This window comes from Macaca mulatta, chromosome 2, assembly GCF_049350105.2.
Source record: "Macaca mulatta isolate MMU2019108-1 chromosome 2, T2T-MMU8v2.0, whole genome shotgun sequence".
Lineage (NCBI taxonomy): Eukaryota > Metazoa > Chordata > Mammalia > Primates > Cercopithecidae > Macaca > Macaca mulatta.
The window spans coordinates 92,865,480-92,888,802 of NC_133407.1; the positions used below are offsets into that span (position 1 = coordinate 92,865,480).

At 40.1% G+C, this 23,323-nt stretch overlaps 2 pseudogenes; one reads left to right on the forward strand and one right to left on the reverse strand.

Annotated features, from left to right (window-relative positions):
• The window catches only part of LOC100429234 (actin, cytoplasmic 1 pseudogene), a 28,099-nt pseudogene extending 14,403 nt beyond the window's left edge, over nucleotides 1–13,696 (forward strand).
• A 5,867-nt stretch (nucleotides 13,697–19,563) lies between these two features.
• Nucleotides 19,564–21,604, reverse strand: LOC100429141 (FLYWCH-type zinc finger-containing protein 1 pseudogene; annotated as a pseudogene).
• Nucleotides 21,605–23,323: the final 1,719 nt, after the last annotated feature.

Here is a 23,323-nt window from a genome sequence, read left to right on the forward strand (position 1 = left end):
TGCATGCTTTATAAACTTCATACTAGTGGTCAGTGCAATTTTAACTAAGATCAGATATTAGGTCTTAAGTTCTCCTTTTGGGGATCTTCTAATTTTTAAGAATGTCCAATAGCTTTATAGATGACAAAGTCATTCTTTACTATTCTGTCACACTCAATCCAGGGAGACACTGCCAACCCAGGAAAGTTGCATTGTTTCTATTAAGGGGTTTGGCCACTGCTCTTACAGCTTTTGCAATCTACCATAAAGAAAGAATTTCATGTTGCTACTTGAAACCTTTTGTGAAATTGATTCGAGCTTCTTAGTGCATTTAATTGTCCCTATAACAGTCCTAAGCCCAACATAATAGCCAATGAAAATGCTCATGCTAATTTTAACTCCCTGGTTTTTCTGTAGCTATTTGCCCAAAGATCCAAAACTAAAGTCACTGTTTTCCCTAGTATAGTCAAAAAGTCTGTTATTTCAGTCATTGGAATTCTTTTCTCAGTCTAGCTCCTCATGCCCTCCCTAATCTGGAGAAACCACTTTTAAACATGCTGATCAAGAGATCTGATTTCACCTCATTTCACCTGTTGAGTTCTAGCTCTTTTTTTTTTTCTTTTTTTTTTTTTTAATGGCTTAAGACACCTGTTTCCTTTACATTATTGAAAAACCGCAATGTAATATGACATTAGAATCTTTAGTTATTGAAAACCTCTTCTTTATAAAAATTTTTTTTCTACTTTTCACAAGCATAGTCCTTCCCTTAGGTCAGCTTTTGATAAATACTCATAAAATCACATTGGCAATACTGGTAAGCATATTCACTTGGAGAAAGCAAGAAGATTCTAATTTTGGAATCTTAAAATCTTCTGGCATCTCTAAACTTCAAAGATGACCTGGGTAGTGAGCCTATAACTATGTATTCTAATCTTCTTTGGGTTTATGACACCATTATGAACACACTAGGACACATCTGAGGGGTATTTCCCTTCCCCAACCTGCCTGTCATCCACCAGTTCAGCCAACTGTTTTGGTGTACTCTTATTCTCTACCCTTCATGCTTCCCAGGGTGGATAATGGATTAGCAACTGCAAAAGGAAGCTGAACTGAAAGTATTCTTTGTCTATTAAACTATACTTCAACAGTCACAGCATTCAGTACCTTTTATTGTAATTGCTCAATTAATTACAATTTACTATATTTGCTTCCCCTTTGGATCCTAAGTTCTGCTATTTCCCCATTATCTAACATAGAGCCTGCTACAAATTAGGTACTGAATAGTAACTTATTAAACGAGTGAATCATCTCTCTCAATCCTGGTTTCCATTTTTATTAACAGAATTGGAGCCAGGCAAGTTGGCAAATGCCTATAATCCCAGCACCTGGGAGGCTGAGGTGGGAGAATCCCTTGAGCCCAGGAGTTTGAGGCTACAGTGAGCTATGGTCGCACCACTGCATTCCAACCTGGATGACAGAGCAAGACCCTAACTCTTTATAAAAATATTAATCAGTCAAGGGGGCTTGTCAAGGGGGTGGCTATGTGAATAAATTGAAAAAAATACAGTCTATCAGTTAGTCAAAATTTGGTCTCTGGAACGTGAATCAGTCCCCAGTATGTATGTGTTTTTACAATGATAAGTGAAGATACTCAAGTAAAATAAGTTATGTTGGATCAATGGAAAGGCATTTTTCAAACTTTTCATTATTTTAAAATAAAGAGCCTCGGCCAGGCCCAGTGGCTGACACCTGTAATCCTAGCACTTTGGGAGGCCAAGGTGGGTGGATCACCTGAGGTCAGGAGTTCGAGACCAGCCTCAACATGGAGAAACCCCGTCTCTACTAAAAATACAAAATTAGCTGGGCATGGTGGTGCATGCCTGTAATCCCAGCTACTCGGTAGGCTGAGGCAAGAGAATTGCTTGAACCCGGGAGGTGGAAGTTGCGGTGAGCCTAGATTGCACCATTGCACTCCAGTCTGGGCAACAAGAGCCAAATTCCACCTCAAAAAAAAAAAAAAAAAGAGAGAGCCTCAAGCAAAGGCTCCTTCCTCCTCATAAGAGCTAATGCATACTAAATACCTTCAGGTGATGAAACTGTCCTAAGCACTTAATGTAAATGTATTATCACTTTAGTCTTTATAAAACTGTGTAGAATTACTAAGCTCATTTTATAACTTAGAAAATAAAGCAACCCAGAGTTAAACTGTCAACGTTTCCAAAATATGTGAGTAATACAATCAAATCCATTTCTATTTGAATCAAGGGCCCAAGTTCTTATCTACTAAACTGTACCATTTACCAGCTAAAATTTAGAATTTCTGAGTTTGTTTAGCTTAATTCTATTATATTCAGAAAACATACTTTGTATGATTTTCATTTTTTTAATTTGCTGAGTTTTGTTTTATGATACTTAATATTGTCTACCTTGGTTAATGCTCTTGGTCAACCTGAAGAAAATGTGTATTCTGCTATTGTTGGGTAGAGTCTGTGAATGTCAATTAAATTCAGTTGGTTAATGGTGTTTTTTAGTCCATCTTTGCTAATTTTCTCTCTACTTGCCTTGTCAATTACTGAGTTGACAGAACAAGAAAAATTGAGCTGAAGTTTCGAACTATAATTTTTATTTGTCCAGTTTTATCAGTATTTGCTAGAGCTCTGTTATAAGTCACATATATATTTAGGATTGTTATCTACTTAATAAATCTTTCCTAAATCTACTTAGTAAATTAATCATTTTATAATTATGTAGTATCCTTCTTTATCCCTAGTAATTTTCCTCTCTCTGAAGTCTACTTTGTCTTATACTAATGTAGCTACTCAGTTTTCTGTTGCATAGTGTCTGCATTGTATATAATTTTCCATTCTTTCATTTTTAACCTATCATATTGTTATATTTAGAGTGGGTTTCTCATAGGCAGCATATCATTGTTTTCCTCATTCTGACAATCTCTGTTTTTTAACTGGTATGTTTAGGTAATTTATACTTACTATCATCACAGATACATATTTGGATTTAGGGCTACCATTTTGGTATTTAAGAGTAAATTGATTCTGAATAAGTGCTCCTTTAAGATTGAATGAGTTTTAATAAAAAGGAACTAGGGCCATATCTTTAGCTGTATAATAGCCTTTTTTATTCTTTAGAGCAGTATGCAGTTGTGTTACAAATAATCAAAATTTCCAAACAAACTTTCTATAATAACAGTTACTTTTATAATTGAAAATGAGAAATATTATTTTAATGATAAAATAGCCATATAACATAGAGTAATATTGTTATCTCAGAAGATCATCAGTAATATTAACTGAGATAACGTATGTGAAAAATTACTACACTATAGAGGAAAAAAGCAGACTAGTGTTTGCCAGGGGCTGCAAGTGGGGGAAGGAGTTGATTTAAGGGCCCAGGGAAATTTTTCTGGAGTGATAGGACTGTTCCATGATTTAGTTGTGATGCGTTTATATACATTTGTTAAAACTTACAGAGTGAATATTACTGTTCATAAATAATACCTTAATAAAAAATATTTTAAATGCCTCACACACAGAAGGTAGTAAATAAGAGAAATTCAAAAGTTAGTTTTCACTTTAGATGATGTATTATATTCTCAAAAATGGAATGAATGTGAGAACCAGTGCATACAGTTGAGTGTGTGTCTAAATGCATGCTATTTGAAAGCTGACATGCTGTCTCACAAGTGTTTGGATGCTTACAAGCCTTACTTCTGTCATTGTCCACTAATAAGATATAGAAATAGGGTTTTTAAAGGGTTGTAGTTAGGTAGGCCTCCTGCCAGTTCTGTCCAAACTGTCCAAACTTACCAGCACTGTCTCTGGTCTCTAATTAGGGGGTGGAAAAAGAAAGTTTCAAGTGAAATGACACAGCATGAATGTAGTTAACAGAAATGTTAAAATTGAGAGCTGAAAAAATAAAGTAAAATAAGCTAAAGAGTGATGCTAACACTCTGGGTCACAGTCACACTTGCCAGTGGCATTTGAATAAATGAAGCGTGAGATTTCCCCACAGTTCTTGCAGACTTTGAATGTCATGATTCCATAGGTAGGTGACCGTGTTAGGATCAGAACATGAGGTGTGTGGCAGCCACTGAAGCAGACAATAGTGAAATGGGGTTACACCCTTTAGGAGCATTTTGCAAGCTAAAATCTTTGGAATGATGGAGGGTTATTCACTGCTGATAATGGCAAAAAGTTAATATTTCTTGAGTTTCTGAAATGTCAACAATTTGGCTAAGTGTTTTATATTTATTTCTCAGAATAGTCTATTGCTGTATTATTACCTCCATTTTACAGATGGGAAAGTTGAGGCAAAGAGATTGAGTTACTAGCCCAAAGTCACAAAGCTAGTAAGTGTGGTAGAGCTGAAATTTGAATCCAGCTTCTTGCATTCTAAATTTCCTTCTTCTAACCACTATCCTACAATAATCATTTGTTCAGTGGAAATGCTTTTGATCATATCTTCTGGTAGTTGTATAAATTTTATTGAAAAAAATATTATTTCATTTTATAAATTGCACATTGTAAAAAGACCTTGTGAAGGAGGACAGATGAATTGAAAATTCAAGGTATTTTAGATTTTAAAATAAGTACCCAAGAGCTTATATCTGTAGTCTAAGGCTTAAATACAGCTTAAAGAGAGAGAGCGACAGCGAGCGAGCGAGCGAGTTAGAGAGAGAGAGAGAGAGAGAGAGAGAAAATAGCAAAACATTATGGAGGAGACTGGCAGCAAGGACTGTGCTTCCGGAATTAATGCAGGGCACTCTGACCTTGCTGTGAAACTGACCAGACAGGGTAGAAACCGAGGGCTGGAAGGGCTCTGCCTTGTAAAAATGAGATGGAACAAGCCAGGGCCATGAAAGATAGCTGAGCAAATATTGAGGTCAAGAACCCTATATGAGTCTTATTCTAAGTTCAATCCAACTCCTGGAAATCGAATTATCTATTTCTTAAGATTTACAATGATCCTACACTTCTTGGGGCCAATTCATGGAGTGATAAGGGGTTGTAAGCATCCAGGACACACAGCCTTTGTTATTCTATGGTTCAACTCTGATGAAAGTAAAGTTCTGAAGAATCCGGGCTACTTTTCTTTGTTCAAGAAAAATTAGGGTTTTGAAATAGAACTTAGGGTTTTGGGTTTTTTTTTTTTTTGAAATACAAATTAGGGTTTCTGAAATGAAACTCTACCTTTTCTGTTTAAAGGGATTATGTTAAACAAATATACCAGGAATCATTCAATAAAATTGTTTTTGCTTTTCTGGAAGGTAGATCTAGAGTCTACAATTATTTTATTCCCTTTTTGACAATACACAGGACTTATTATTTGTACCATACTCTTCAGCTCTTGAATATATGCAGCTTAAACATGTCACTTGTACTATTCTTTAATTGCCCCATCTTTGTTGGTCTGGCTTTCTTAAGCTTTATATGAGAGGGAAGATTCATATACTTCTACAATAAAATGTATGAATAGTCATGTTAATTGAAATAGACTATAAATAATCAGTTCAAGTCCAATTTTTCTACAAATTATTTACAAAAAAAGTTTTGTTAAGATATTTTTGGATGTAGAAATTACAGATACAGTGTACCAGTTTGTGGACCTGCAATACTATGCTAGAAAGGAGTTTTATGTGTTTATACTGTGTATGTTATATTTTTAAATAAACAAATTAATCATCTTAAACCTACAAAAATATACACATGCATACACTTGTACAAACTACAATTCGTGTTAATTTTCTTATCTAAAGCTTTCAAAAGAGCATATGCATTGACAATATTGAATCAGAAATTTGAGAATGGTGATGCTATTAGCAAGATAATAATCTATTACATCTATATATTACTTTATGTTTTGGCAAGTGCTATTATATGTACTATCATTTCAATCTTCATACCAATTCTGTGAAGCAAACAAAGCAATAATTATTATCTTTTTTTAAAAATCACGTTAATTTTTATCTAGTTCTGAAAGTAAGATAAATTTCTTCAAATATATTGTGAAAAACAACAGGAGAGAAAGTTGAGAGTTTTTCCCTATGGTTTTAATGAAGAAGAAATTTGAGGTCAGAGAGATTCCATGGCTGACTCTGGGTCAATCAGCTAGAAAGTGGCAGAGCTAGAATTGGAGACTAGTCTGACCCCAAGACTTGTGGATTATTCTCTCAACAAATCCAGTGAGCATCAACTTGGTGTCAGGCTCTCTGGTAAGCACATCTGTTATGCCACAATTCCTTCAGCCAAGAAACAGAAGAAAAGACACAGAATTTTACAACTTAAACCAACCATAGGAATCTAGGTCTGAAGAAAGTACTAGGACCATACTGTTAGGAGAATGGCTTCTTTTCATTCTAAGGGGAAATTTAATTTGCTAAATAAAGTAGAATCTTTCTTGCCAAAACTTTGTTTCAACTATTTGATGGGTCTCTTGAACCCAACAATCACTCTGGTACTGGTTGGGGGCCTGTTGACTAGTGTAGAGCAAAGCTACCTTATACCAGCCACTCCCATAAATGACCACACTTGCTTTGTAAGATATGAACCTTAACCATGTGCAGCTCCGAGAGTCTACTGATGGTTGGACTGAAGTGGTGAACATAGGCCAGTTTGGTGAATTATTAAACTATTTCCCAAAACTTAGTCTTTCCCCTGATACTGTGGTGAAATGGTTATCATTAAACTGTTCCTGACAGGTTTTAGAAAATGAACTTATCGTGAATTAGAATTGACCTAAAGACATTTAATCCAATTGTCAACTTTATAATGAAGGGCTTCAAATTTACATATTTGATGTTATCTCCAACTGAAGTCATACATACAGTCTGTATTTGTTTCCTGGCACTGCTGTCACAAAGTACCACAAACTGCGTGGCTTAAGCCATACAAATTTATCGTTTTACAGTTTGGGAGGTTGGAAGTCTAAAATTGAAGTGTCAGCAACGTTGCTTCACATTTTGAGATATTGAGGCTTAGGACTTCAACATCTCTCTCTGGGTATATGAAGGCTAATGTTGTGTATATCTTGAAGGGTGTTTTGGATGAGATTAACATCTAAATCAGTAAATTTTGTGTAAATCATATTGCCCTCCATTATGAGGGTTGGCGTCATCAAATTAGTTGAAGGTCTGAACAGAACAGTAAGACTAGCCTTCCCTAGCAAAAGGGAATTCATCAGCAAACTGTCTTCATACTTGATCTGCATCATCAGCTCTCCTGGGTCTCCAGTCTGCTGGCCCCACACTGCACATTTGTACTTGCCAGCCTCCATAACTGCATGAGCCAATTCCTAATAATAAATTTCTCTCAGGCCTGGTGCGGTGGCACACACCTGTAATCCCAGCACTTCGGGAGGCCGAGGTGGGTGGATCACCTGAAGGCAGGAATTTGAGACCAGCCTAACATGGTGAAACCCAGTCTCTACTAAATACAAAAAATTAGCCAGGCACGTAATCCCAGCTACTTGGGAGACTACTTGGGAGACTGAGGCAGGAAAATCACTTAAACCAGGAGGCAGAGGTTGCAGTGAGCTGAGATTGCACCATTGCCTGGGCAACAAGAGTGAAACTCCATCTCTAAATAAGTAAATAAATAAATTTCCCTCTGTCTCTCTCCCAACCCCCATTGGTTCCATTTCCCTGGAGAACCCTAATACAGGGGTGGGAGAGATCCAGGAGACACAAAATTCAACATCCCCTGCTGTGTATTATGAATTAAAATCTTTTCGTAAATCCTGTAATCATCTTGTGAATGCTACCATTATATTGCATTATACTTTCTAGTGTTTCAAATATCACATAGATGTATTTTAAATATACCATAAATTTTGCAGACCTGCTTTGGAATTTATTTCTATTTTAATATGTCAGAAGCCTCAAAAACTGGAAATAGCTTAGGTCTTTCTCAACTTCTCAGAGACTCTACTTAGCTGTTACTTCTCTACTTACCTCTGCCATTTGCCTCCAACTACCAGGAAATTCTTGCTAATTTTGGCCCAATGGCCTTTGCATACATTCTTCTTATTTTTCTTTTTTTCAATAGAGATGGGGTCTTGGTATGTTGGCCAGGACTAAGTAGTCTCGAACTCCTGGCCTCAAGCAATCCTCCCACCTTGGCCTCCCAAAGTGCTGGGATTATAGGTGTGAGCCACCACACCCAGCCTGTACATAGTCTTCTTCTACTTTCTTTCCCTGGTTATTTTCATCACCTGCTCTAAGAGAGCTTCTCAAATAAACTCCAACCTTACTTAATCACTATCTAATTAATTACATATTTAATTTGTGCTAATATGAGAAAAAAATCTTTTCTTTCATTTTCATACTATAATTCCAGCCTTCTTTATAACTATGTATGCTTTTGTGATAAAGTTGTCTCCAATGCCTTATAGGTATGACTAAGCAATTTGGCTTCTAAAGTATAGTGGGAAGCCACTGAAGTATCAGGAGAAGGTGAGTTATACAAGTCCATTTTTCTTGGAAAGATTCCGCTGGCTGATTTGTAGAGAATTAATTAGAGAAGGCAAAATGTATGCAGGAAGACAAGATAGGAACCTCAAAAATTAATCCAGATGAAGAGATTGCAGTTTTATCTGATACAGCTGCAATGAACACTGAGAAAGAAAAACATACTTGGTAATTGGTTAGATATGAAGAATAGGGAAGGAAGAAACTGTCAGTAATGACTAACAGATACAAAAAGATGGTCAACATCACCCATAATAAGATAAATGCAAATGAGATCTACAACGAGATACATTTCTCACCTTTATTTTTGAAAAAAAGAAAAAATCCAAAATCTTGACAGCATTCTCTGTTGATGAGACTTGGGGAAACAAACACTGGTGGAAATACCAAATGGTATAGCCTCATTTAATGCTGGTGGAAATACCAAATGGTATAGCCTCTTTCAAAGACAACTGAGCAACAGAAACATTTATCTTTTGACTCAATAACCCCACTTCTAAAAATCTGTTCCAAAATTATACCAGCAAATATCCAAATTGACACAGGTACAATGCTATTCACCACAGAAAAATTTGTAATAGCAACCAATGAATATACTAGAACTTGCTTGTATCCACTTGCAAAAATTGATTGTTACATTTCCAGTAATTTTGCAAGCTAGTTTTTAAACACAGTCACTGTTGAAATTATGTTATATAGACTTACAATTAAACAAATTATATTAAAAACAAAGGTAAGTCAGGCATAGTGGCTCATGCCTGTAATCTCAGCATTTGGGGAGGCCTAGATGGGAGGGTCACTTGGGTCCAGGAGTTCAAGACCAGCCCAGGTAATATAATGAGACTTTGTCTCTACAAAAAAACAAACAAAATTGGCCAGGTATGGTGGCACACACCTGTGGTCCCAGCTACTTGGGGGGTTGAGGTGGGAGAATTGTTTGGGCTGGGAAGTCAAGGCTGCAGCAAGCCATGATTATATCACTACCATCTAGCCTAGGGAACAGAGCATGACCCTGTCTCAAAATTTAGAAAACAAAAAACAAAAACAAGCAAAACTATGTTCTTCAGATTATTTACATGTACTGTATCCAAACGCTGGGAATACTATATAATGATATGCTACTGTACATCACTTCTCATTCAGTGACATTATATTAGTAGCTTAAAATCAGCCATGGTAGGAGTATTGACACTACAGACATTTGCAAACTCCAAATCAGGACTTTTTCCCCTATAGAGATCTAGTTAAATATTTACCAGCAGACAACTGGAAATAATGCAAATATCTACCAAAAGGTTCTGGTTGACTAAACCATGATATACCCACTCAATTGAGAAATATGTAACTATAAAAGGAAACTACAAGCCAAGAACGATTACATTAACCTCTGAGACAGCATCTGCCCCATAAGCAGAGTCTCGCCCTCACCGTTCTGCCATGAGTCCACACCCACTGCCAGCTCACCAGAGATAATGATATCGCTGCGCTCGTCATGGACAATGGCTCTGGCATGTGCAAGGCCAGCTTAGCAGAGCTGGCTATTTTTATATACTTTATATAAAAGTGATCTCTAGGAAAGTGAAAAAAGTAAGCTGAAGAAAAGTGAGTGTAACATGTTACCATTTATTGGTAGAAAGGAGAGATACAAAGGAAGAACATGAAAGGAGGGAGGATACAAAGACATATGTTTTCACATTTTTTTAATGTAAGGCTAAAGCAAAAAGGTTTTTAAATGGCTACTTACAGGGAGAGGAAAGAAACTATAAGGAATATAGGAATAAATGATGGACTTTTTGCAATAGATCTTGTTTGGTACATTTAAGTCCTGTAACTATTTTACGTAATTAAAATTTAAAGTTAAATTTTTTAAATTCCTAAAAATCTAAGCAAAATGAAACCAATCTAAGCAATGAGCTGATGGCACAATTATACATAGAAGAAGTATTTCAAATAAATTGAAAACACAATAATTTCATTCGTCTATTTGGATATACCCTGAAGCTCAAAATAAATAAATAAAATGTATTTTTAAAAAGATCTTGAATAATTTTCAACAATCATATTGTTAGTGACAACATTGGTTATGATTTTCTGAAACTATTATAATACAAACTAGGATGAAGAAAAATAGATAAAGGATAAAGAAAATAAGTAATTATATTTACACATTTAGGAACCAATTTTTTTTTACAATAGTAGAGAGAATATGAATTTAAAATCAAAGAAGTAAAACTATTGTAATCTTAAATTTAAAATTAAAATATCATGATTTCTATAGACCAACAACATCCAAGTTGAGAGCCAAATCAAGGAAGCAATCCCATTCACAATACCACAAAAAGAGTAAAGTACCTAGGAATACAGCTAACCAGGAAGGTGACAGATCTCAACAATGGGAATTATAAAACACTGCTGAAAGAAATTGGAGATGATACAAACAAATAGAAACACACTCCAAGCTCATGGGTAGGAAGAATCAATATTGTTAAAATGGCCATATTGCCCAAAGCAATGTACAGATTCAATGCTATTCCTATCAAATTACCAACGACATATTTCACAGAATTAGAAAAAACTATTCTAAAATTCATATGGAATCAAAAAAGAGCCTAAATAGCCAAGGCAATCCTAAGCAAAAAGATTAAAGCTGGAGGCATCATACTACTTGACTTCAAACTATATGACAAGGCTACAGTAACCAAAACAGCATGACACAGGTAGAAAAAGAGATATACAGACCAACAGAAGAGATTATAGAACTCAGAAATAAAGTCATACACTGCAACCAACTGATCTGTGACAAAGTTGACAACGGTGCTGGAACAACTGGCTAGCCATATGCAGAAGAATGAAACTTGCTTTTTTTTTTTTTTTTCTGAGACGGAGTCTCACTCCATCGCCCAGGCTAGGCTAGAGTGCGGTGGCAATCTGTTCACTGCAAGCTCCTCCTCCCGGGTTCACACCACTCTCCCACCTCAGCCTCCCGAGTAGCTGGGACTACACAGGTGCCCGCCACCACACCCAGCTAATTTTTTATGTTTTTGTATTTTTAGTAGAGATGGGGTTTCACTGTGTTAGCCAGGATGGTCTTGATCTCCTGACCTCGTGATCTGCCCACCTCAGCCTCCCAAAGTGCTGGGATTACAGGCATGAGCCACCATGCCCTGCCTGAGCCACCTGGCCTTCCTTTCACCATATACAAAAATCAACTGAAGATGGATTAAAGACTTAAATGTAAAACCTAAAGCTATAAAAACCCTAGAAGAAATGTAGGAAATACCATTCTGGACATAGACCCTAGCAAAGATTTCATGATGAAGACTCCAAAAGCAATTGCAACAAAAACAAAAATTGACAAATGAGACCTAAAGAGCTTCTGCACAGCAAATAAAACTATCAACAAAGTAAACAGACAACTGATAGGAGAGAATATTTGCAAACTATGCCTCTGACAAAGGTCTAATATTCAGAATCTATAAGCAACTTAGACAAATCTACAAGCCAAGAACGATTACATTAACCTCTGAGACAGCATCTGCCCCATAAGCAGAGTCTTGCCCTCGCCACTCTGCCATGGGTCCACACCCACTGCCAGCTCACCAGAGATAATGATATCGCTGTGCTCATCATGGACAATGGCTCTGGCATATGCAAGGCCAGCTTAGCAGGCAGCGATGCCCCTCCATCGTGAGGCACCCATGGTGCAAGGGTGTGATGATGGGCATGGGTCAGAAGAAGTCCTGTGTGGGCAATGAGGCCCAGAGCAAGAGAAGCATCCTGACCCTGAAATACCCCACCGAGCATGGCACGGTTACCAATGGAGAAGATCTGGCACCATACCTTCTTCAATGAACTGCATGTGGCTCCTCAGGAGCACCCTGTGCTGCTGACTGGGCCCCCCCCCCGAACCCCAAGACCAACCATGAGATGACCCAGATCATGTTTGACACCTTCTATACCCCAGCCATGTATGTGGCCATTCAGGCCGTGCTTTCCCTGTAAGCCTCTGGCTGTACCACTGGCATCATGATGGACTCTGGCAGGGTCACCCACACTGTGCTCATCTGCAAGGGGCACGCCCTCCCCAGTGCCATCCTGCATCTGGACCTAACTGACTACCTCATGAAGAGCCCCAGGGAGTATGTCTACAGCTGTACCACCACCGTGGAGCAAGAGAGCATGAGATATCAAGGAGAAGCTGTGCTACCTCACCCTGGACTTCCAGCAAGAGATGGTCACTGTGGCCTCCAGCTCCTCCCTGGAGAAGAGCTGCAAGCTGCCTGAAGGCCAGGTCAGCACCATCAGCAACGAGCAGGTCCTCTGCCTCAAAGCTCTCTTCCAGCTTTCTTTCCTGGGCATGAAACCCTGTGGCATCCATGAAACTACCTTCAACTCCACCATGAAGTGTGACGTGGACATCTGCAAAGACCTGTACGCCAACGCAGTACTGTCCAGTAGCACCACTGTGTACCCTGGCATCCCCCACAGGATGCAGAAGATCACCACCCTGGCTTCCAGCACAATGCAGATAAAGATCATAGGTCCTCCTGAGTGCAAATACTCTGTATGGGTCCCGTGGCTCCATCCTGGCCTGGCTGCCAGCCTTCCAGCAGATGTGGATCAGCAAGCAGGAGTACCATAAGTCCCACCCCTGCATCGTCCACTGCAGATGCCTCTAGGCAGACTGTCACTTAGTTTCCTTTGTTTCGTTACACTCTTTCTTGACAAAAACCAAACCTGTGCAGAAAACAAGATGACACTGGCACGCATTAGTTTGTTTTTGTTTTTTGTTTGTTTTTGTTTTTGTCTTTGGTTTGACTCAGGATTTAAAAACTAGACCATGACAGTGTCAGCAATCGGCTGGAGCCAGCATCCCTCAAAGTTCTACAATGTGGCCGAAGACTTTGATTGTATATTGTTCTTTTTTTTAATAGTCATTCCAAATATTGTGAGATGCATTGTTACAGGAAGTCCCTTGCCCTCCAAAAAGCCTCCATATTTCTCTAGGGAGAATGGTCCAATCCTCTTCCAAGTCCAGGAAGGTGACAGCATTGCTTTCATGTATATTATGTAATGCACAATTCTTAAATCTTTGCCTTAGTACTTTTTAATTTTGTTTTATTTTGAATGATTGGCATTGTGACCCCTGTTTTCTGTCTCCCAACTTGAGATGTATGAAGGCTTTTGGTCTCCCTGGGAGTGGGTGGAGGGTGGAGGCAGCCTGGGCTTCCCTGTACACTAACTTGATACCAGTGCAATAAAAGTACACACCTTAAAAAAAAAAAACACTACTCTTAAAAAATGGGTAAAGGATATAACTGGAAATTTCTCAAAAGAAGACTTATACAATGTCAATAATAAACATATGAAAAAAATGTTCAATGTCAATAATCACTAGAGAAACAAAAAAAAACACAATAAGATACCATCTCACACCAGTCAGAATGGCTATTATTAAGAAGTCAAAAACAACAGATGCTGGCAAAGTTGTGGAGAAAAGGGAACACATATACTGCTGATGGGAATGTGAACAAGTTCAACCACCATGGAAAGCAGTTTGGAGATTTCTCAAAGAACATAAAACAGAATTACCATTTGTCCCAGCAATCCCATTACTGGATATACACCCAAAGGAATGTAAATCATTCTATCAAAAGGCATGCACATGTATGTTTATCAAAGCAATATTCACAATAGCAAAGACACAAAATCAACCTAGATGCCCATCAGCAGTGAACTGGTGAGGAAATGTGGTATATATATACCATGGAATACTACACAGCTATAAAAAAAGAATGAAGTCATGTCCTTTACAGCAATGTGGATGGAGCATGACGCCATTATCCTAAATGAAGCAATGCAGAACAGAAAATCCAAATATCACATGTTCTCACTTATAAGTGGGAGCTAACCATTGAGTACATATGGACACAAAAAAGTAAACAATAGACACCAGGGCCTCCTTAAAGGCAGAGGGTGGGAGGACGGTGAGAACTGAAAAACTACCTATTAAGTACTATACTTCTTACCTGGATGATGAAATAATCTGTACACAAACTCTGATGACATGCAATTTATCCATATAACAAACCTGCATATGTACCCCCTTAACCTAAAATGAAAATTGATAGGAAACAAATTTAAATAATAATAATTAAACTAAATTAAAATATTATGAAATCAGATTTTCTCTTAAAAAAATATATGTATTCCAGCTGGTCGCAGTGGCTCAGCCTGTAATCCCAGCAGTTTGGAAGACTGAGGCAGATGGATCACGAGGTCAGGAGATCAAGACCATCCTGGCTAACGCGGTGAAACCCCATCTCTACTAAAAATACAAAAAATTAGCAGGGTATGGTGGCAGGCACCTGTAGTCCCAGCTACTCAGGAGGCTGAGGCAGGACAATGGCGTGAACCCAGGAGGCAGAGCTTGCAGTGAGCCAAGATCAGGCCACTGCACTCCAGCCTGGGTGACAGGGTGAGATTCCGTCTCGAAACAAACAAACAAACAAACAAAAAAGTATGTATTCCTTAGCTACGTTCACTGAACAAGTGTAGAAACAATGACCAATGAAGCAACAATGAGCACTCCTAAAACCCAGACCATGGTCTCTAAATACCATTTCCCAATACTAAATACCTTAGAGAAATGGATGATATCTCTACTACAGCAGAAGATGTCTATGATAATCTCGATATATCTTATAATATTGAAAACATTAAGCTATTAAGTACAATTGAAATTTGTCAAAAGGACTCAGGAGCCAAACTGAAGAAGCCTCTACTCTTTAAAGATGGCATAAGTTGAGCATCAATAAAAATAACTAATGCAGTGGACTAAAACACTTAAAAACATTTTTAAAAGTTCATTGATCAGCCAGGCACAGTGGCTCATGCTTGTAATACCAGCACTTTGGGAGGCCAAGGAGGGGAGATCACTTGAACCAGGAGTTCCAGACCAGCCTGGCCAACATGGTGAAACCCTGTCTCTACCTTAAAAATACAAAAACTTAACCGGGTGTGGTGGTGTGCGCCTGTAGTCCCAGCTACTTGGGAGGTTGAGGTGGGAGAATTGCTTGAACCCGGGAGGTGGAGGTTGCAGTGAGCCAAGATCACACCACTGCACTTCAATCTGGGCAACAGAGCAAGACTCTGTCTCAAAAAAAAAAAAAGTTCACTGATCACTCATGGAAGATGATACAGAATGAACTAATCACACTGAAAGCTGATGAATAAAGGAGAAGAATATTTTGTCTTTCCTATATGAAAGGTACTGCTGGATAACCAAAAGTTGTAAGGGGAAGTTTATCTTTATAGAAGAATTTCAACCAATAAATGAAACACTGATTTAAAAATAGAATATTAACATTTTGTAACCACTAATGATATAATGGATCTATTCTAAACAATAACCATCAACAGTTGTTCACAACACAAAAAGGAGAGACAATCTGACTTTCTGTGCTTCCTGATGAAAGTACCCAACACTTTCCATAAACTATTCCTATAAAAAAGCAAACCTGAACAAAACCAAGTTAAGCCTTCAGCTCAAACTACCAATTTACAGGAAATTAGAGGGTCAAAAAAAAAAACTACAGGGCAAACATTTCTTCAACAAATATATTTGGGATGAGGTGAATAAGAATGAGAATGATTAAAAAAATGTAAGACATATATCAACATTTGCCATTTATGGACTTTGTGTGGATTCTGATTTAAATTGACAGTGAAATAAAAGGAAAAATTTGTGACAAGTTATAATATTTTCATAAATATTTTAAGAGGATTGTTTCAGAGACACATGCACAACTAAATACGCATAAAATAGTATGGTATTTAGAATTCACTTCCAAATAATCTAGTTTGGGACGTGGTGGAGTGGGTGGAAACATAAATGAAAAAAGATTCGCCATGCTAATTGTTGAAGCTAGGGATTCTCTCTATTTTTATATATATTATAAATTTTCATATTAAAAAGTTTTTTTAAAAAGTTTAAATACCTGTCCTATTTCTGTTTGAACCGAGGGGATACAGATATTATTTACTAACTTTGTAATATTTTGAGAAGGACCAATTTGCGGGTGGGGAAGACATCTAGAAAAAGGAAGATTAATAATTTAACTTTCAGTTCTGAACATAATTTGATGTATCTGAGAGACATCCAAGTGAAGATACTAGTAGTCAGATATATACAGTCTGAACCTCAGCAGAGAGACCTCAACTGGAGATATAAATTTAGGATTTGTCAACATGTGGATGGGAATTGATGCATTACATAGAGAACGAATATGCTACAGAATAAAAACAATTAAAAATACCAGTTGGGCGCAGTGGCTCACACCTGTAATCCCAGGCCTTTGGGAGGCCTGGGTGGGTGGATCATCTGAGGTCAGAAGTTCAAGACCAGCCTGGCCAACATGGTGAAACCCCATCTCCACTAAAAATACAAAAATTAAACGGGCATGGTGGCAGGCGCCTGTAATCCCAGCTACTCCAGGGGCTGAGGCAGGAGAATTGCTTGAAACCAGGAGGTGGAGATTGTAGTTAGCCAAGGTCACGCCACTGTACTCCAGACTGGGGGACAGAGTGAGACTCCATCTCAAAAACCAAATAAACAACCCAAATGCAGTGTTCTAAGGTCTTTTTTTTTTTTTTTTTTTTTAAATGGAGTCTCATCCTGTCGCCCAGGGTGGAGTGCAGTGGTGCAATCTCAGCTCACTGCAACATTCGCCTCCCAGGTTCAAGTGATTCTCTCTGGTCTCAGCCTTCTGAGTAGCTGAGATTACAGGCATGCACCACCACGCCCAGCTAATTTTTGTATATTTTTAGTAGAGACAGGTTTCACCATGTTGACCAGGCTGGTCTTGAACTCCTGATCTCAAGTGATTCACATGTCTAGGCCTTCCAAAGTGCTGGGATTACAGGCGTTAGCTACTGCACCCAGCCTAAATTCTTTAAATGTATTTACTTAATCCTCACAATAACCCCATGAAATAGGAACTATTATTATTCTCTTTTATATTTTAGGAAGCTGAGGCAAACAGAGTTTAAGCCTTGCCTGTAGTGAGTTCAAGCCCTGTAACCAGGATTTGGATCCATGAAGTCTAGCTGTGTAAAAACAGAACAGCCCAGGACTGTTACCTAAATAGCTCTAATATCTAGAGGTAGAGATCGCTAATGGTAGTAAAGGAGAAGAGAGAAAAGGGCTCGGAAGCAGCAGCAGCCAAAGAGGTAAGAGAGAAACAGTTTAAACAAGTGTCAGCATAAGTCAAAAGAAGAGCACATTCAAGAAAGAGGGAGTAACCAATGGTATCGAATGGTGTGAGGTCAAGGAAAATGCATACTAAAATTAATTCTATTACTGGTAGAAGACTCAGCTCATGACTCCTAGTTGTTTTTGTTGTTGTTGTTGTTGTTGTTGTTATTTTCCTTCAGGATACTTTACTAGAATAACTTAAGGTGTGATTCTAACTTGATAAATAGAAAAGAAATGCTTTTGTAATAGCTTCTACTATAAACATATCTTGCCTTAAAATACATGAAATACACAAATCCAGACACTCAAAGTATAATTTAGAGAGAATTTTCCTGTGGCTAACAATAGAATTCCTTACTGAAATGATTCATCCTAGCATTCTCTTATATGGGGATTTCTCTTAATACATTTAAAATACAATTTAATTTTCAAATCTGTAGGACATAAAATTTTAAAGACACATTTGCTGTACACCTGTATGATTTTTACTGATTGTAGTATTTGCTAAGATTAGGAAGAATTTAAATTTTCAGGAAGAATGACGCTTAAGAACTATTAAAGGAAAATGATTAGCTTTTCCTACCATTCAAAGATTATCTTCTTTAAATTTTCAAATCTTAGTTTCAGTTTCAGTGAATAAATTGTTAGCAGTTATGTTTTTGGGTTCTCACGCGGAATCTTTACATTCTCAAGAAATTTATTTGTGATAAGGATAATAGTAAAGAACTTCATTTTCATCTGTATATATGCAGTTCTTAAGAAATCTTCAAGCACCAAGTGCATCACACATGGTGAAAAATAGATTAGAGATATTCCTCTCAAAGAATATATTTGTAATTATCAATGTAATATTAGCTTATGTTTTAACTTTCATAAAAAAATATATATACCATATAAAGTGTTTTTTTGGCTTGAATTTTTACAACCTTTACAACAATATTAGAAAATGGGAGGCACTTTCCTATCTATGTTTGTTTGATTTAAAATGTTGGCTTAAAGATCAAGATGCAATTATTAGCACCTGTCTTTAATCTGAAATAATAGAGGAAAATGGTGGGATGCGCGACACGAACTGCATGATCTGAGGAAACCTATGAAAAAGCAATGTACTACTTTTCTTCCCTAGTAACTAGAGTAAAATGAAAATAATAGCTATGTTGGAGTTGCCAACTATCGGACTAGATCAGGGTCATCGCCTGGCACAGTGACTGTTATATACTAGGTTCAGAAGATCACTGTAGAACAGACAAATGAACATATAAATGAATAACAAATGACGCTTGTGTTTGCACCAGTAATAAGAAGGAGGAAGTGTGTTAAATAATAATAGCCAATTTGTACTGCATGGCTATCACGTGTTCAGCACAGCAGATAATTATAAAAGCCAAGATTTACTAATGCTTACCATGTGTTCTACTACCTACCAAACCATCACTAATTGAAGCCTCAATAGGTAGCATTATTATCATTATCCCTCATCATTTCATCTTACAAATGAGTACTCTGAAGCAAAAGAGGTCAAGCAACTTCCCCAAATCACAAAGCTGGTAAATGATAGTTTTGGGCTTTGAACAGCTTATGTTCAAAGCCTGCTCTTTTAACTACCAGGCCACAGTATACATTCCATATGGTTAAAAACTATATGTTGTATTTGCTGAAATCCTTACAGTTCCACCGCAAATCCTACCAACAGCCTTATTTGCCACTTTAGAAAGATATTTGTCTTCCAGAATCACTGACTTTCAGAGCTAGGTAGCAGCCTAGAGATCAGTATAAAGTAGTGGCCAAGTACATGGGCTTTGGCCTCAGGCAAGATGCACATCTGGCCTTACCCCTGTACCAAAAATTTATTTTTGTTTTTGTCATTGTTGTTTTAAGCCCACTACGTTATGTTGTAATTGGTGACGCACCATTAGATAACTAATACAATTACCCATAAATCGGCTGGCTTTCAGGAGAACACGTCTTGAAGCACAGTTGAACTTGAATCTTTTCTGGGTCCTCCTGCTGGGTCATGCTGGGGAGCCACTCCCACTGCCTCAAGGCCTCTATGCCCTCCAGGTCGGGCTGGTGGCAGTAGCTGCGAAGGACCATGACCCGCTGGCCCCAGGTGATGGCGCAGCTGCGGCAGCCCAGCCAAGCCTAATCCTGGTACATCCAGTACACCTTATTCCTGGCTGCCTTCTCCTTCCTGTAGAGGAAGGACTTGGGCACCAGGAACCTGCCCCCCAGGGAAGTCCTCAGAATTCCAGGGACCAGAAGGGTTCTGGGCAGTCCCACTGTGACAGGATGGAGAAGTGCTCCCGCTGCCGCAGGGCCTCCAGGCCACCCAGGTCCAGTGGGTGGCAGTGCCTGTGCATGACCATGACCCGCTGGCCCTGGGTGATGGCGCGGCTGCGGCAGCCCATGCGGGCCTGGTCCCAGCAGGTCCAATACATCTGCCTGTAGAAGAAGGACTCGTACACCAGGAAGCTGCCCCCCAGCGGGGACCGCAGGAACTCAGGGCTTCCGGGGTCTGCATCCATGTCCTGGTCCTCATCCAGGGATCCTTCCAGGGCTTGGGGATGGGTTGGCAGCTCCTGGTCTTCGACCTTCGCTCGCTTTCCAGGCTGGGGCCTGGTGACAGTCAGGGGTCCGGGGCCTCTGCAGTAGAGAAGACTGTTCACGCCTAGGAGGAGCGTGTCCACTTGGCTCCCAGGGCCGTCCTGCATAGCCTGCAGAGTCTCCATGGCCTTCTGCTGCTGCCGAGCCTCCAGGCCCTCCACGTCAGGTGGGTAGCAGTAGCCACGCATCACGGTCACCCGCTGTTCCTGAGTGATGGTCCGGCTCAGGCAGCTGTGCAGCGCATGGTCCCGGCAGGTCCAATACACCTTCTCCCCCAGGGCCTTCTCCTGCTTGTAGGGCAACGACTTGTGCACCAGGAAGCTGCCCCCGTAGCACCTCCTCAGGAACTCAAGGGGCCGGGCCTGTCCCAGCCCCAGGATCGAGCACTTCTTGGGCGTCAGGCTCAGCAGCGACAGGACTTGGGGTCCGTCGCCCTCCTCTGGGCCGGCTTGCTCAGCACCAGCCCAGGGGTGGGCTCTGGCTCCGGCTCCTTGGGGCAGTGCCACAGGCCCACCCCCTCCAGCAGCTCCTGCACTCAGCTTCCAGGGCCCTCAGGATCCCAGGGATCTCCCAAGCCCTCTGGCAGGGCCAGGCTGGGCGGCTTCTCCCACTGGCGCCAGGCCTTCAGGCCTTGCTCATCATGGGGCGCGTGGCAGTGGCCCCGCAACACTGTGGCCCGCAGACCTTAGGTGATGGCCCGGCCCCGGCAGCCCAGCTCAGGGTGCTGGTGGCACTTCCAGTACACCTTGTCCCCCACAGCCTTCTCCTGCTTGTACAGGAAGGACTCCAGCACCAGGAGGCGACCCCCGAATGGTGTCCTCAGGAACTCCAGGGAATGCGGGTGCTGTGTCCAGCTTGCTGCTCTTCTGTTTAGGCATCTGGGGGGCTGGCTGGACCGCCCCTCCCTGCTCCTCAGCTGGCAGGATCTGCAAGGTGCTGGCGAAGGTGGCCGGGCCAGTCATCTCCAGCGACAGGACGCAGTGCACTTCCTGGGGCTTGAAGCCCACCCCATCCTCATCTTGGTTGGATGCTGTGAGCAGGACCAGTTTGGAGAACTTCCCGGGCTTCCTGAGCTGCCAGGACGATTTCAGTGCCTGGCTCGGGGGATGGCTCCTGGCCGGCCTTCCCACTGTCACCCTCCTGTTCGCTGGGCTTGGTCAGAGGCATCCCGGAACCCAGGGCCTGTCCCTCAGGCCACGCTCAACCCCCAGCAAGGAACCTGGAGTCCAGCGGTTCCGTTCATGTGCCCGAGCTGTTGCTGTTGCTGCCTCGGCTGGTCGTGGTGGGGCTGCGGCGATGTCTGGAGAATCCTTAGATCACCGCGCCTTCCCTGGGTTCCAGCCTTCACAAGTGAGTGAGAGACGCCACCATCATCCCCCACACCTGGTCACGGCGCTGGCTTGCTGGGCAGGAGACCTGGGGGACAGTCCTGTAACTTATCTGGGCTGGTGTCACCACGGCAGCAGGGCCCTCACTCTCCGGCGACAGCGCTTCGGCGGGTCCCTCAGCCTCTGCAGCAGCAGCAGGCGTGGACTTCGAGGCTCAGGCCACCGCTGCCACCCCGACCCCGGCACCTGCTCTCCGTCCCGAACTGCCCCTTGGGAGCTAGCCCTGTCCAAAAATTTCTTAAAGGTCTGTTTATTATTATTTCACTTTGGAAAATGAGGCAAGTATAGTCAGAAGCAAGCAACTATGTACTGCTTACCAGGTATTGACTACATTAGTTCAAGTTCCCACCTACTGCTATTAAATTTTGTCTCAGCAAGACAAGGCAATCTAGTCATTAAGAAGCCGGTCCCTGCTTTTAATGAGTGGGCCTCAGTGTTAATAGTTTCTTACTTTTGATGTTTTAACTTCATGGGAAATGGAGCAGTAAGAAGCTGGCCCATTTTTCTGACAACAGAAGGGGAAATTCAAGACTGTAACAATATTGAACTCTAGTCAGCTTCTTTTTTTTTTTTTTTTTTTTTTGACAGAGTTGTGCTCTTGCGCCCAGTCTAGACTCTCAGGCTGGAGTCTAGTGGCACAATCATGGCTCACTGCAACCTCCACCTCCCAGGTTCAAGCAGTGCTCCTGCCTCAGCCTCCTGAGTAGCTGGGATTACAGGCACCCGCCACCACACCCAGCTAATTTTTGTATTTTTAGTAGAGATAGGTTTTTGCCATGTTGGCCAGGCTTAGTTCAGAGATTTTCAAAATGCAATTCAAATACTCCCGAGATCTCCAAGACCATTTCAAGAAGTCTACAAGGCCAAAGCTGTTTTTATGATAAAACTAAGATGTGATTTTTCTTCTTCATTATGCTGTAATTGCCAGTGTTGCTAAGGCAATGGTAGGTAAACCTGTAGGTTCCTTAGAAAGAATCAAGGCTGTGATACCAAAGTACACTGGCAGTTAGCACAATCTTCACCACCACATGCTCACAATAAAAATAAAATGTCAGTTTCACTTAATAATGTCCTTTATAAAGCAATAAAAATGATTAACTTTATTAAATCTAAACCCTTGAGTATACACCTTATTAATATTCCATATTACAAAATGGGAAGTGCATATGAAGCATTTCTACCACATATTGAAATATGATAGTTGTCTCTAGGAAAAGAAATTCATGCAACTGAGTTACAAATGGAACCAGCATACATTTTCATACAACATCATTTTTACTTGAAAAAGAAGACTGACAGACAAATGAATTTTCAGATTATTTGGCAGATTTTAATTTTAATGGACAAAGTAAGCCTGTCACTTCAAGAAAAACAACAGATGGTATTTATTGCCTATGATCAAAATGTGAGCTAGAAAATTAAAATTTTAGAAACCTTGAATCTACTGCTATGAACTTGGTAGTTTTTCAATACTTACAAGCTTTCCTGATGAGATTAGTGGTGATATTAACAAAATAATTTTTGATATTGTAAAATGAAATGGGTCAAGATTCAGAAAATCTGAATAAGTCCGTGAACCAATATTTTTATCATTGAATAATGTTACAAAGTCAT